Source organism: Seriola lalandi, unplaced genomic scaffold (genome assembly GCF_002814215.2).
Source record: "Seriola lalandi dorsalis isolate HSWRI2012SDOR001 ecotype SW California unplaced genomic scaffold, Sedor1 jcf7180002054281, whole genome shotgun sequence".
Taxonomy (NCBI): Eukaryota; Metazoa; Chordata; class Actinopteri; order Carangiformes; family Carangidae; genus Seriola; species Seriola lalandi.
Window position 1 is genome coordinate 93,775 of NW_019524834.1, and position 17,049 is coordinate 110,823.

Genomic DNA, 17,049 nt, shown 5'->3' on the forward strand with positions numbered 1-17,049 from the left:
GGGTATCAGTAGGTTTAACAAGGACTGATTCAACCTTCAAGTGAGGGAACTTTCCACAAAAAGTTATAATAACTATAATAGCATGTTGTTGTTAATTAATGATGAAAGTGATAGTTTACTTGTATATGTATTCTAGGTTTCCGCTGTTGTGTAAAAGTGGCCACTGAGGTACAGTCAGTAATGTGACTGTGGGTGCAGGAGGTCATGCGAGGAGAACAGTAATGCAAGCCTAACCCAGCCTTTGTCTGTCTATCTGTGTGTGCACGCTTTCAGGGCATTTATCTATCAGCTCACCATTAGTGAGGGGGAAAGCATCACGCCAACTTAACACTTGACCTCGGATTAAATACCTCTGGCTAACTTAGGGCCAGAGGTCATTCCTATCAGATGGTCCCCTGTGCATGGCTGCATGCCAGACATTGAATGCCCTCGCAGACCATCAGAGGGAAATACAGTGAGAGGACACACAGGAAAATGGACAGCACAAACACACAATGATTTGGCCATAAGCACAATGCACACAGACACACATCCAACCATATACAGCCTGAGAGCTCATGCAAAAACAGGCAGGTTTAACTTGATACACCGCCTTAAACATTTAAGCACTAGCACGTAAACAATCTCGTGTACCCACTCTGTCTCCCTCACACACAACAGTGCAGGCACACAAACCCTGCCCAATCAAAGAGCAGGCTTCATGTTCACGCACGCTAATAGCCTGATTGCCCCCCTACTGTCTCTAGGCCCTGCATTTAAAACTCAGCTGAGATCCTTCGTTGGCTCACACAACGCAGATAAATTAGTAACGCCCTGTGACAGCATTAAGCAGGCCTATCCTTTTAGATGGACGCAGATATAAAGGGCTGATTTTGCATGACAACTGTTCCCCCGTGACATTTTGTCCGTTTTAGCCCTGATTGAACTATTAATCAGTCTAATGTGAGAGAAGCAAGCTGTTCATAAACTCATCTATTCTGCATGGACGCATGCCCGAATCGTGACAGGAAAACATACACGAACATATAAACTCATGAGGGCCCACAGTTGGGCACGAGCACAAAGGCAGGCAATGAGGGGCAAAAAGCATTTAGTCACTAGGGAGGGGAGGAAGAAGTTGAATCAATTTGATTTTAAGGATCCACAAAGATAATTGTTGTTTAAGGAGTTCAGCAGCATGACATTTTTTTTTAAAGTGGTATCTCACAATTGCTTCCCTAAACTTTGAATACTATTCAGAAAACAGTTCAATGACACAAATAAAGCACATGGTTGAAAACATACAGGCCAAACAAATAATTACTTAAGTCATTTTAACAGTGGCTTGTAGGCCTATACAGGCATCCTAGGAAAACAATTTAAATTTAGGCATGTATATTACAGAGATACAATTTTACCTATTATACACTTACGTTGAATAGTTAGCATAAACTCATTATTAAGAATGACACATTGTAAGTCTCTATATTAGCTGAAACGTATTGTGCGGAAAATGCAGGTTTGTTTAGGAACAGTAAACTGTATCTGGTATAAACTGTATACTTGCAAAGGTCGTTGTTTATTAAATGAGGCACGGGCATTGTTTGTAAAAAAATAAATAAATAAATAAAAAAGAAGCAGTCGAACGGACGATAACTAACTGTAAACAAATCAGTGCGCTCTCTCAGCTAAAAGCATTTACCACTGAAGTCATATAGCAATGCAACTTTTTCTTTCAAATTCTATTAACTTGTGAGCAGACCAAATCTTAACCTACCCATTAGCAACAGTCTCGTTCAGAACGAAGGCGAAAAAAATCACAACATACTTTTTTAACTGGAACATTTCCTGGTGTGAGCAACACTCTGGCCGTTGCTATGGGCTACGGCGTAGCCATTACGTACACACGCAATGCAGAACGTCCAATGACCAAGGCCAGGGCGAGCACCGGATGTTGCTTTTCCATCAAAATAAAAGCTTGGTTTTTTAATTGAATATGAGCTGTGATTATTCTGTGGTAGAATGTAACTACTTAGCCTACATTTTCTGAGGTACTATTCTGAAGAGCAACTAAGAAGTACTTTATTTGGGATTTTCCATTTCATGTTAATTTATATATTTCTACTCGACTATATTTCACATGGAAATATTATACTCATTACTCAACTACAATGACCTGACAGCTATAGTAACTACTTTGTAGATTAAAATTTTACTTCTAAAAGTTATGATGAGTTTGCATAGTTAAAAATTAAACTATACACAGCAATATAAATTGGGGAAATTACACCCAACCAATATTTTAATCCAGTATTATAATATTTAATGAGCTTTACTTGTCATACATGTCATAGAGTACTTTTATAGTGTGGTATTTAAGTTAAGGATCTGAATACTTAAGCTACCGCCGGTTACAATCACACACAACCACCACAGTCCTGTTGGTAGCATATTATTTTATTGATAGTAATTATTTATTTTGTTGTCATAGCGATTTCTTTAAAACTCAGCAACTTTATCTGTAAGCCACTGGTGTGGGAAGCTTCTCATTTTAACCTCTTGAGCAAAAGTTCATCTTCACCACAACCACCTAAACCGCCTTCTGTCTCAGGGGGTGGAAACTCCAGTTGGTAATGCTGGTCACTTTAATTTTACGCTTTGGCAGCTAATGCTTCACACGGCAGGAAGGGCCATGGTTGATGTGTGAGGCCACTGACATCTGTGGCTATATGACATTCAGCGGAGGAGGGGGGAGTCATTAAGATACAGAAAGATGAAACTGATATTGATCCTCTTGTCTATCTTTATGATGCAACTCTAGACTAACTAGTATAGTTTCCAAGATGACAGAGCCCTCCCAGAAACACCAAAAATGGTGAAAATAAACTTAGTGAGAATAAGTTACCTTTTAAATAAACATTTTTTTTTTGTTAAACTAAAGCATGAATAGGCTATATGTGTACAAAATGCAGATTGACAATGCCTTGAAGTCACATTTGCTGAACTCTGTGTCTTGCATGCACAGGTCACTCCTCCATGCTGTGTTTGGGTTGTGTGCATTTAATTCATTGCCTCAGAAGTAATGTGAAATAACGGCCAGACATTCCCGCAGGGGCTTTTACAGGACCAATCGTTATGTGGTAATAGATTGTTAACAAATGTCTTTAGACATACATTTCTGCCTTTTTTGTGTAGTATCATTGCTCTCATTTTGTGGCTGACAAAAAAGAGAACCAGTGTCTGAATGCTACCTACCCTAACAGAAACTGCGAGAGCTAGAGAGAGAAGTACAGAGAGATCTTTCGTATGATTTCATTTGGGATGCGTGTTGTGCTATTTATGGGCCCGTCAATGAATCATGCAGACTCAGTCGCTCTGATGCAAATTGCACTCACCCACTCAAGTCTAGCCTACCTTTCGTGTTGGTCTATCTGCCTCCACAGCAGAAAAAAAACTTGTGAACGTGACAAAAGGGGGAAAAAAATGTTGTAACTCAGGCAGAGACAATAATCAAACCTTGCACCATACTGGGCCAAAGAGGGGAGATGGGAGAGGGGAGAGGGGAGAGGGAGGACAAGCCCTCCCTCTGTACCCCCCCCACCCCTACCCCACCCCAATCCACCCTCCTCTTTCTGTCTCACTCCCTGTTACACTCTCTGAAATCGGTCATATCCTCAAATATCCCTGTGGCAAGGACAAAAGAAGAAGGAGTTGGTACCATTTCGTACATTTTTATGTAGAATCATATGCAAAGTAGTATAGCTGGGCCACAATTGTAAATCGTTACATCATGTATAAAGTTTCTTTGTAGTCTATTAAATAGACAAAGCAAAATGCATTTTAAAAGGTCAAGCCTACTTCCAGAATAGTCTGGCTGCATTTACAGTGTTTGGCTACATCAGTGCTGTCATACCAGTTTGATTGCCTTGAGTATCATCATTTTAACATACTATAGGTCATATCCATTTCAATTTCGCTGGTCTTATTTTGAACCCTGTCAGGTTAATAATTGATGAGAGCTGGAATTTGAAATATAAAAAAACAATCTAATTTCTCTGTCATAATTGTTTGTGTAACCACTAGACTGTATTTTGGGCAGTCTCTGTGGCAAAAGCAAATTAACCTAATTTGGGAAGGTGCATCCAGTGTTTTAGGGGCACTGAGCCTGCAGGGACTGGGGGCTTGGCATCTATTGAGTCTGTTTCCGGCACGCTATGCTGTGTGGGCAAGTGTATAATGAAGCATGCTGAGTGTGTGCTTGCGTGCGTGTGTGTAAGAGAGAGAGACAGAGAGAGAGAGGAAGGACAAGGAGGGGGAGGGGCGACAGGCGAAAGTGTGTGAATGTGTCTGTGTGTGTATGCACGGATTTAAGCGGACGGGGGAGGGGTGAAACCCACTATTCTTTTTTTGGAATGAAATGACTAATATTGTCACGCTATGACATATTTGGGATAGGCTATGCAGGACAAATCCGTGTCCAAAGATTCAGGTTGAAATCACCAAAATCACCACATAATACAACCAGTATTACAGAGAATTACGAAACTGATGGGACAGACTGGCACTCCGAACACATAGAATGTGTTTCATTTTCGTGTATTATGATACAACTTTTATGACATAAGCTCCTCTACACTCACTCAGTCAGTTAACCCAAATAGCCCATCCCACCCACTGCTTTCACAGTGCTCCTCGGATGTGAGCTGTTTTCCTTGTTATTTCTTTGGGTAGCACCCAATGGTCCTCTTGTGCACGCAATGCTCTACTGTACAAGCCCTGTCCACTCCATCTAAATGAAAGACTTGTCCACCTGTTTTGTTGCGTCATTGTGTCTGATCCTGTTTTACCAGCCACTGACTGGGCCTCTGTCAGGAATGTTTTTGTGTTTCCTTATTTAGTAAAAAATAAGCGCAACCCACATCTGATTCATGAGACATTTGCTGAAAGACAGATTTGTCCATACCCACACATGCCAGGCAATTTGTCACTGGCCTGTGTAAATATCCAAATAATCCTACATACAGACAGCAGTCCTCAGAGTGATGAGAAAAGCCAGATGTGGAAAGGAGATCAAATGTGGCGAAAAACATGTTTATCGCCCAACAATAACTAAAAAAGAATAATAACAACAGCAAAGAAGTGTGCAATCTATAATAAAACATGTTACCACTGTCAGGGGTATATCCATGTCTAAAATGCCTAAAACCTTCTATGATCCTCTTGCAAACACAGTGTGAGCTCCCAGGTGTCATATTTTATATTAAAAATTAAATTAAATTAAAAATTTCATACAAAGATGAAGTAGCAATCTTTTATATGTGTAAAGTCTTGGCTTGGCTAGGTCAGTGCACCCACCAGAGGGCAGTGTAATAAGTAAAAAATAAACACCTTGACCTCCATGTCAGTGGCAAGTAATTATACAAAACAGGATGCACTGTTTTTTCAGTCAGTGAGACTTCCACACTAGGTAACATAATTACATAAGCTTAGCTAAAATCACCGTAAGCTTAAGTAACATTAGCATAATATCTACACACTTTTTCTTGTCTTCACCAATTTTTTCTTTGAAATCCAAAATCCTAGACAGATGCCAGCCCAGATTTCATACATCATGCAGCCAAGAATGCAAAGATGAGACAGCAGGCAAGATTTGACCTTCTCTGTTCAGCTCTTTTTTAATTTTTCCATAATTTTTTCATTTTCAACAAACAAGCACAACATTATTAATAAGATTTTCCATAACTGTGTGCTGTGTGCTGTTATCCCCATATCTGAACGATTATCGCAACTTGTCTCTCTTTTATTTTTACCCACCTTTGGGTTTGGCTGTACGGAACAGATATAAACACTTTTGCTTTCAGACATTTCAAGTGGTGTGTTGTGCGAGACAGTTTGTTTCAATCATACCCTGGTCTTTACTGCTAGCCACTCCCCCTGCACCAGCCGCTAAGTGGAAGACAGTTTACAAAAAAGTTATATGATTGCTACGTTTTTAAATTCAAATAGTTGCAGTACCTCTTGCTACCATTTGGGGTCAACAGTGAGTGTAGTAGCTCGGCTTTAAAATCTTGTGGTCTAACTCAACCATTGTTTGTTTTAGCTATATATCTGACCATTTGATTATGTGTGCGTCTGTATCTTCAGGTTGAGTCTGTCTGTCTGTCTGTCTGTCTTAAGTCTGTCTGTCTGTCTGCCAGCCTCTCTCTGCTTGAATCTCTACAAGGCTCTCTGAATGCCTGCCTGCCTAGCTGTCTCTCTGTCTTTTTGCTTATCTGCAGGACTATTAAGTGTGTGCGTGTGTGTGTGTGTCTGTGAGTGTGTGCGCGCGTGTGTACTGAATGGATTTGCATGAGAGCCAGTGGGGTGACCCTGCTCTCTCACGCCAAGGCTTCTGTGGAACAAATAGGACTAGTCGGATGTCGTGACAGCACTCACATCAGTTTAAATACGAGTGCTGTGCTGCAGCCGTGAGTGTGCGTCTGTGTGAGTGTGTGTGTGTGTTTAAGCAAGCAGCCAGGCAGGCATTTAGTCAGAAAAGCTTTGCAAGGCTTTGTATGTGAGTGTGTGGGTGTGTGTGTGTGTGTGTGTATTTCAGCCATTGAGCATGCAATATCTTGAGAGGTTTGAGGTTTTGTGAAGAGGAAGAGAGTGATATTAACAGTTTAATGAGCTCAGTGGGGTTCACGCACACTGACACATGGGCCAAACGCTCCACACAGTTCCTTTGAAAAGGAACAGGTTTGTCCTGTAAAGCCAACCTGCCTTCTGAATAAATGAACGCTGTCACAGGGTTAAATAGAGTTCACCTCAACGTACATCGCTGCAATATAAATGAGTGCCAACCACAATTATGTATTATAACACTTCATTATAGTCATGATGCCTGAGAATATAAATAGATGTGTTGTTTTCAATGGTTCATCCGGGGACAGCTAAATGTTAGATCTAATTAGGTTAATTATTTTTAGATTGTTTACCTAAACAAGGATTCATTTAACGCCTTATTTTCTAATCTGCATGCTCCCATTCTGTCATATAAAATTACCTCACTTTTCATTTTATTGTTTTTGCCACATAGCTAATGTGTATTTCCTTGTGAATGTAAAACCTTAATACGATCATTACTTTCTTTTAAACCATGTGCAAACAACTTTATTTCACCAGCTCCCAAGAAAGGACTTGCATAAGACAATAAAGTTCAAAAGGTGATATGTTTTTGAAAGATTACTTCCTGGAGGAGACTTTGATGTCTTTCTATGTGTGCCGGATGATTGATGGTGAGCAGAATGAAATGTTATTCACACTTTGATATGAAAAAACATTATTGTAACACAGTTAAATAATGATACAACTGAATAAAACTGGCAGAACCAAATTAAGGTTTACACTTCATAAAATGGATTATCTTCTACAAGTCTGCAGAGGGTGTTTTTAATACTGTACAGCAAGAATGAACCATGATATGTCTAAGTCTCCTGCATGCTGACAGTGTTATTCTTTGAGAGGGTTATCAGTGTGTTTGTAACACAGCTGTTGTTTACTGTGCTTTGCAACTGTGGGAAAATTGCCATACAAATGTGTACTCACATACTTTGCGATGATTACAGTTTTTGTCCTTGTGGTAGTGTTATTACATTTTCTAGTTTTAGATTTATTGTACTATGAAAACTTTGTTATGGTCACAAAACCAAAGATAAACATTTTATGTCTTCACAAGTCATGCTTATGGTTAGGCAAAGGGTGTGGTTTGAATAAGTCTCGCACGAAGACAACGAGGAGGGAAATTGCACGTTCAGATGTTTTGCATCAAAAGAATTTATGGTCATTTTTTTATATTATGATGATTATTTCTTACTATCACGCAAAAAAGTCTCAGATAATGCAAAATAATAACGTGCGGGGAAAAAATGAAAAAAGAAAAAGCTACAAAGCAAAATAATTCAAATGGAGTATTCTTCTCATGGGATTTTAAAGGATCATTCCAGTTCAATTCCAGCGCCCAGAATGTTGGTAATAATCTCTCATTGTGCAGAATAACTGTGTTTGCGCACGACAGCAAGTACAATAAGTCTAAACTGTGTTGGATGCTTACTGTGGACTATTTTACTACTACGCCTAAGCTACTACTACAGCTTTTTTTTAATCTCTTTCCAATCAGTTTAGCTAACCTGGGGAAATGTACAAAAACTGCATGATGGTCTAACTGCTTGTGTGTGTTGCCCCATTTGATCTCTTTTTTATTCTATTACTGCATGCTCAGATCACAGTAATTAATTTGGTGAGTAAAATGTTATTTCCTATAGCAATGATACTGTATATGAAAATAATCATCATTTATTCATTGAATCACTGGATGTCAGTGTTTGTAATTTATTAATACATTTGGGTGTGTGAGTAGGTCAAGGATAAAATCAGTGAATGTCTTTTTAGTGAGGGGATTCCCTTTAAACTGAACTCCCATGAACCTGTTCGGTAGTCTTGATTTAGGATGCCCACACAGCCTCTGCGTCATCACACACCCCGAGGCGTGATGGTTGATGAAATACACGGAAAACATGCATCACAGTGGCAGGACCGGTGAGGTGCATGTGATGCATGCTGCAGATCAGCTATCATGTTGGAAACCCCTTTCACTATATGGCAAGTCACGAAGGCATTTACGTCTTTCTCTCCCCCCCGAAGCTGTGAAGGGAGTCCTTTGAGCTGTGTCTCAGAGTAGTAGACCCATTGCATGGGTAACACTGCGTCATACACACACACACACACACACACACACACACACACACACACACACACACACACGCACGTGCGCACCGCCAGCCATCCTGAGGCAACCACGACTCTGGTCTCCAGTGAAAAAAAATTAGAGAGAGAGAGAGAGGGAAGGAGGAGAGAAAAGAAAGAGAGTCAGTGAGACAGGGAGTCAATGTATGTGTGTGACTGAGTGAGCTGGCTGTGAGACATAATTACGGCAGATTAGTGAAGCCACACTGAGAACCTGAGTCGGAGCCGTCTGGACCCAGAGACAATGACCTCTGGGAAAGAGTCACTCACTCACACACACACACACACACACACACACACACACACACACACACACAGACAAGCTCGGAAAGATCCACACAGATAGGCGGAGTTCAGAGGAAAGAACACCAGGTATCTACACACTTATCCCCTGCTTGTAAATTCCAATCTGAGCTGCATGTTTTGAGTCTGTCAGCGGGATCATCATTTCATGAATCCCTGAGGTATCGCAAAGTTCTAACATGAATAACGTCAGTGAAGCAATGACAAGATATTAGGCCACTGTGAAGAAGAATCATCAGACAGGCAAACGGGCACCTGTCAGGCACAGACGCTACGGCACACATGGTGGAAGGCTGCTATGGTATTAACTCTGAATGCATCTTGAATAAATTTGGGGTGACAGTTGCTTTGCTCTAATGAAAATGCAATATTAAATGAACTAACTGAAGCTGAGATATGTCATCAAGGCCACAGTTGTCAAATCTGAACATCTGGAGCCTGTTTCATAAAAAACACAGATACAGAGATGAATTTATAAGTCCTACAGGGCTTTTGCATGTTAATGTGAGGGTCCATTTGTTTTTATTGTTGAAATGTGTCAAAATTAACAGGAAATTATGTCATATTGCAAACTGCAGCTTGCATGTCTGTTTTTGACATCTGTTCATCATTACAATAATAAAGAATAACACTGTATTATTTTTTATATAGCATGTCTCATTCAAAAAGGTGCAATAAAATGTGCTTTAAAAAACAAGTTTGAGGAAAGCAAGTTTGAAGAGATGTCAGAGTTTCAAGTGTTCTGTCAAAGATTGCAGGTGGTGCACATTATCAGATCTATAGGAAGACTTACAGAATCTAAGACTCTTGGACTAAACACAGCATCATCGTAGATTTAAGTCCTGGACAGAAAAATAGTTAATGCGAGAGAGTCAGCAGAACGCAGTGTTCTGTTGGGAACATAAACTGTGAAGCAGTCATTGGCCTAGTATATAGAGCTGTGTGTCATCTGTGTAGAAGTGGAGATAGATGTCATGTTTGCAGATGGTATAACCTAATGGCAGAATGTTCACACATAAAAAAATTTACGACCCAGAACTGAACCTTGGGGTACACCACAAGGGAAACAAATTAGTCTCAACCGACTTAATACCAATATAGACTGTAGAGAGTCCAACCCTTGTTTATCACCTTTCTATAAGTCTAATACAACCTTTAAATACCAGCTTCTATCTACTCTCACTTTGTTACCTAGAAGTGAAAAGAGCCACCTTTGTTGCATGATTAAAATACACATTATTATTCTTTGTTAATGTAAAGGATAGCCTGATAATTATAAAACATACACTGGATATAAGCAAAAGGACGCTTGTTAGAGCAGTGAAACAGTATGTAAACACTCATGTTGCAGGTTCAGTAGACAGTTCTGGGAGGATGATGTATGTTTGACAGAACAAAGAACTTCCAGCCCTCTGTTTTCACTCACTTCTTCTTCCCCTCCTATGAAAGACTGACAAACAACAAAGAATGCAGATTTTTCTTTTCTTTCTACAGAATGCCTTTTTAATTTCCTCCTCATTGCTTTATGTTTGTGTGTGTGTGTGTGTGTGTGTGTGTGTGTGTGTGTGTGTGTGTGTGTGTGTGTCTGGGCAGCACTCCAGTCTGTCATCTCAATCTGATCTCTATCACCCTCAGCTGTCTGGCTAGAGTTATCTGGCCAGAGGACCACCCCTGCTGAAGGGAAGAGGAGTGCAACACCATAGCACCACTCGTCCTACATGCATTTTTACACCCGCCTTCCCACTTCCTCTTTCACTTCTTCTTTTTTGTTCATCATTCATAAACACCTGCCCCACTCTCCTCAGCTCTTCGGCCTTTCATACTCTATTTACTTTCTCATTTCGTTCACGCACATACTTGCTGAGAGTTTTATTGGTAGATTGATACCACTGTCATATCTGTTGGTTAGATATGAAGCTACAGCCAGAAGTTAGTGTAGCATAAAGACCGGGAATGGGGAAGCTCACCAAATGACACTTTATATCTTCTTTGTTTAATCCTTACAAAAAACAGTGTACAAACATCATGATTTTAACCCTAACCCTATCCCTAACTCTTTTACAGGGCAGTGTGTGCTGCACTATTTGAGTTTTACCTTTGAGAAGGGACAGATTTGCTTGTTTCCCCCTGCAAACAGTCTTTACACTAAACACTGCTAAAATAAGGTAAGCTAACCATCTCCTGGTTGTAACTTCATATTTAATTGACAGATATGAAAGAAGAATCAATCTTCTCATCTGCCGATATGCGCAATTCCCAAAATACAAATAAGCGTTTTTCAGATAAAATCTCAACCAATCATGAGAAACTATCAGTACATGAAGTATAAGTTTAGAAGAGTAGATTGAACCTTTGCTTTTAAGTCATAACAGTATGCCTTCAATAATAGGTATTATATGCACCTCATGTGCATAGATAGAAATGCAAGTTATTTGAAGCAGTAGAATGCAGAATGACTTTGTTTGGGTTTATTTTTCAACATATTCAGGTATATACAACATGTACCTACATGTACGTTTAGACATATACTGTAGTGGATCTACATAAATACTCAGTATACATGCACACATTTGTTATGTTTTTTGTTTTTGTTTGGTTTCTATGCATGAAATACATCTTGATGTCTGATCAGGAAATCAGCATTTGTCATTTGATCTTTGCATGTAGCAAAACACTCTGGACAGCCCTACAGCTATTAAAATGAGTTGAATTCTAGACCTCTAAGCTAATGGAAAACTAGATAAACCAAAACATGGCTGGCTCATGTTGCTGGTGGCCCACCCTTTGTGTCAGTGTTGATGGTTCCTTCCTCACTTCCTTGCTGTGAGATAAGGAGTTGGTCCGGCCCTTTGGAGGGGGTGTGTGTCTTAATCAAGATCAGTCTGAACAGAAACACAAGCAGAGTGAACAAATTAGACTTGGCAGAGACCGGGGGGGAGTTTATTGGGATTGGGATCTTGGAGGGCGTACAGGGATATGGCTGCTTGCTTATATACAAAATTATCCATTTTAATTTCACCACTCATATTGTTTTGACTGTTGCTGACTCTGGTGGGGCTGCCAACGTTCAGGCGTAGCATTTCCTTTCTTAACAGTAAGGACAGACATGGGGAGGGGTGAGGAGTACGGGTGGGATTGGGGGTGGGGGGCAAATTTCTTTCCTCATGAGCAAATAGGTTCAGGCTTGAGTTAACGTACTGCACATCCTTTGGTTTTTCCATATTTGCCTTTCCATACCTGCCTAATCCATTCTTCGTAGTTAACATCTGGCAAATTAATCTTTAATTCATCCCAGGCTACAATCCAAAATCAGATTACAATCCTTTGATCATTAAATCTACCAGTGAAAGCTGAACTTGACAGTGTCAGACTGATTTTTTTGCATGGCTAAGCAAGGTGTTTGCATTTGAGCTGTCCCAGATCCATTTTCCCCTCGGTAATACTTGCTGCATATCGTAGTTAATTAACACATACAGCTACACACACACAAAAAGGGCTGATATTGCATACACACACACACACACACATGTGAGCACTGGCTTTCACAAATGCACACAAAACCCCCTGAGCCAGCTATGAATGCATTCTCTTTACCAGAAAGTGCACATTAACACATCTTTAAAACCTGACATTTATATCACTCGCTCTCTCGACTCCCCCTTTCAAAATTGTTTGCTATATTGGCTGTGGTGTTGTTGGCTCCATTTGAATCCCCAGCTACTAATTAGGCATTTGTTTTGAATTTTTCTCTTGATTTTGCCTGGTCGTTACTTTTCCCACATTTGCATGTGAAGCGCAGGCACGCCCAGCCATTAAAACTATCTCGGGGCTCTTGGGGAGAACGACACATCAATGACACACGAGAAAGAACGGCAGAGAGAAAGAGAAAGAGAGATGACACATTATCAAAACCCACGTTCCTTAGAGGTTAAAAGGAGGAGCGACATAATGATAAATGCCTTGTTATTTAGAAAAGAAAGCACTGTTCACAAGAAAAGTTCACGCAATCACACATTCAAAAGTCCTACAGCATAATCAGAGAACTAATAGGAAACATATAAAGACACATCAATATGATCTCAATAGAAATTTTATGTGAGGGTGTGATTTTCTGATGTGAGGTTGAACACACTGCGACGAATACATAATTTCCAAAGTCTGTGTTAAAGTAGGACACTAGCTGCGGGACTAAAGATACAGTGTTGTATAAATAAAGCTCGTGACACGCTGCCAACTTTAGATTCCCACTCATCAGCTGAAGTCGTGAAAGGTCCCTCAGATGCAGCCTACAAACACTCACGCTGCAAACAGAATTGTGGTGACGTACTAACCACACGTCTGAGCATGTGTACCCACTGCAAACTACACACATCACCTGTGTGTGTGTGCGTGTGCGTGTGCGTGTCCCTATGTGTGTGGCTCCCGTGTTGCCTTGACAACCTGCTGCCGTTTCCCTTTTTGTTTGCCCTTGGAGCCGAGAGCAGACTCACACCAACGCAGGAGCAGGAATCAGAACAGAGGGAGGACGGAGACCAACATTGGCCCGGGCTTTTCATCTCACCTCTCGAGTGAACGACCCCCACAGCTCTCCCACCTGCTCTCACCTGTCAAGCAGCAAATATAGGCTGATCGTGCTGATACATCTAGAGGGAGGGAAGAGGGAAACGTGTCTTATCAGAGAGCTACATGTTCTCAGAGAGTGGTTGAACTACCAAACTGTTTGCAACATAAAGTGCCGGTTTGAGGTCAGCTCTACTATCTGGCTTTTGCTTAAAGTAAAAATGTAGTTCAACATTTTGAACTCTCACAAGTCTCACAAGTCAAGTAAACATAAGAGTCAAGTAAACATAAGAATACAGCCAGCAGCTGATTAGCTTAGCTTAGCTTAATGACTGGAAACGGGGGTAAATGGTGGCTCGGTCTGAATCTGCCTACCAGCACCTCAAACAAGATATAACATATTAATTAGATAGTTAATTTTGTTGTCTTCTAGCAGATCCAAGCCAGCTGTTTCCCACTGTTTCCTGTCTTTATGCTGAGATAAGCTAACAGGCTACTGACTGTAGCCTTACATTTACCATACAGATGTGAAAATAGTATTAACCCTCTCATCTAATTCTTGGAAAGAAAGTCATTGAGCATAATGCCTAAAATGTTTGAGTCTTGTGTTAAGCTCCATGTCTCCAAGAGGTCAGAGGTCAGGGTCAGCTACAGAATGGTTACTGTGAAACTGGTGTGGATCTGCTGTTTTGGGCCTGAGACATCTGGTTCAGGGGCAAGAAAAGGACAGGAAAGAAAAGAAAAGACAATGGAGCAGAGCTAAGCTGTGTTATCTCCCATTACACTACACTACAGTCAGGAGGACCTGGTGTTTATGTGTGTATTTGTTTTTCTGGGCATGTATATTGAGGGAAGTGTTGCTCCAGATGTTAGAACAGATGCAAGAATTTGAAACAAGAGAACAAAGGTGATCATATTATGAAGGATTGTATTGTAACACAATCTTGTCTTACTAACTATACCAATAATGTTTAAGGTATCAAAAATTTTCAACAGAAGCTTCACTGAGTAAGTAAAGTCCTAACACATACATTTGACTGGTTATCCAAATCAACATGTAACAAAAAAGCCAACACAAAAGTAAAGTATCATGAGTAGCTGTTACAGTAACAGTGTTTCATTGTCATGTAATGTAAGTGATTTATTTCAGGTACAAAGATCTTCTGCATTTATAGAGCGTATAGTAGAGTTATACAGAGTATGCAGTGATGAAAATGTATATCCCGCCCATTGTGCGGCTTTCCACTGTAACCCAAAAACTTCATCTTACCGAGCAGCTGTGTCTGGCAGCCAACATCAGTTGGCTAGTGAGTGCAAACAGCTTAAGACTGAGTCAGTGCAAATGACCTGAAACACCCACCATCCTTCACAACAGAAAAGCAGAGAGGGTTTGGAATAAAAACAAAGCAGAACAGGGCAGGTAAACCTGCCCCCAGTGAATACAAGGATCTGTTTCTTGAAGTCTGGTATTTCTCTTCCTCCATCTCCCCTGTTTAGGGTGTGTGTAGGATATTTACCAGAGTACCAGACACTGTAGCTCTGAGTCCCCCTCGGTACCCTGTAACCCCCCTGTAGCAACTTGTCAAACTACAGTGTGTGTGCACATGTGTGCTGTTCATTCAGGCGGGACTTCGTGACTGCCAAAACAATATCAGATGATTGGGGACCATGACCATGACAAGGCTTGTTGCCAAGGTTACGAGAGAAAATAACAACAAACATTTACTAAACACATTACAGATGAATGACAGATCCAGGCTGTCAAAGGCTGTCAAAGCATTACTGGCTTCCTTTCTCTGCAAGATACAGTAACAGACTGTTACTTACGGTTTGAGGAAGAAGTTGATCTTGGTTAAATAATGCATCCTATGTCGTGCATTAAGTCATCATTGAATTTTTCAGCATTTAACCAAACACATGATATTTTCCAAACCATAACCACGTCCTCTGAGTTTCCTAAACACCACCACTGATCCATTAATCATGCTTTGTTGGCAGGAGAAGATTCTGTATGGAAAAATGGGTAGATATATTTTTTTTGCAAAAATATTCATTAGAAACTTTTTGTTGTTATAGCAGCTAATGCAGATTAGTTGTATATGAATTTTATTCTTAGGAACAAGATTGACATAAGGATTACAACTAATGAATACGTTAATTATTGATAAATCTGCCGATTATTTCCTCAATTAATTTTTTGGTCTTTAAAATGATTGTCGCAATTTCCCAGTCAGAGGAGACGTCTTCAGATGCCTTGATTTGTCCGACCAACAGTCAATTCCCTGAAGATTTTCACTTTACTATCACAGAAGACCCAGAAAATATACACATTTGAGAGGCTGGAACCAGAGGATTTTTTACATTTTTTTCTTAAAACATTTCTAAAAATAATTAACAATTAATTTGGGTTTTATTACTTAACTGTCTCTGAGCAATCAATATTTAAAAATAAGTGAGGAAGGATTGATCTACTGTATCACTCAATGAGAAAACAGATGAATCTGAATTATCCACAGCGCTTGTGAGAGGACCATCACCAATGTCACAGTTAAAGCTGTTCAGAAAAGAACAATACAACATTTTTATCTCCTTTTTCTGGCTTCCAATTAGGAGAGAGTAAAACACTGGGCAACTCTGCTGACTGAATGTTGACATTTTTCAGAGGGATCAGAGGTCTGACATGAATGATATGGATCAAAAAACATCTGCCACCTGGACAGATGCCATTCTGTCCTCCTGCTTTTGAACAAAGAGTGTCTGGAGATGGTGAAATCAATCAAAAGTCATAAAAGCCTGAGTGAAAACTGGCAGAAATACAATATGTATTTATATATGATTTTCACTGTTACAAACATTACTATTAATTTTCCTCTGTATCTTAAACCAACCAATCATTCTGCACTAATGACCTCTGTTCAGCTGGCATTTCCCAACATTGGGCTAACGCAGATGGGAACCTTTTAACAAGCCATTCACACAAGACATAAAATGGGGCAAAAGTCAAACATACTGCTTTTCCACCAAGGAACTTTGAGGGCCGGTTTGCAGCTGGTGCCAAATGTCAAACCATTTCTTCACATTGACAACGAACCGGCGCTCTGCCAGGAGAACTGGTTCAAGAGCAGCACCAACACCAAGAACCGTTTATGTCAAGGCCTGCGGGGGGGGGGGCGCAATGCTTTAGTATGAACCTGAACTCGAACCAAAACACTTGTAAAGAGACGAAGAAGTCCGCGCTTGTTGTCGTTGTTATGGTTGGCTCTAGCGTTGCTGGGAAAGCAAAAAACGTATACCACCTGTTTACGGTGATGTATTTACGTGGCTCTCTAACCCATGGAAAAGCAAACTGGCCCTTAGAAAGTTTTGCAAGATGAACCAACTGCAGACTTACACTAGCACCAGCTCAGAACTAGCACAGGGTTT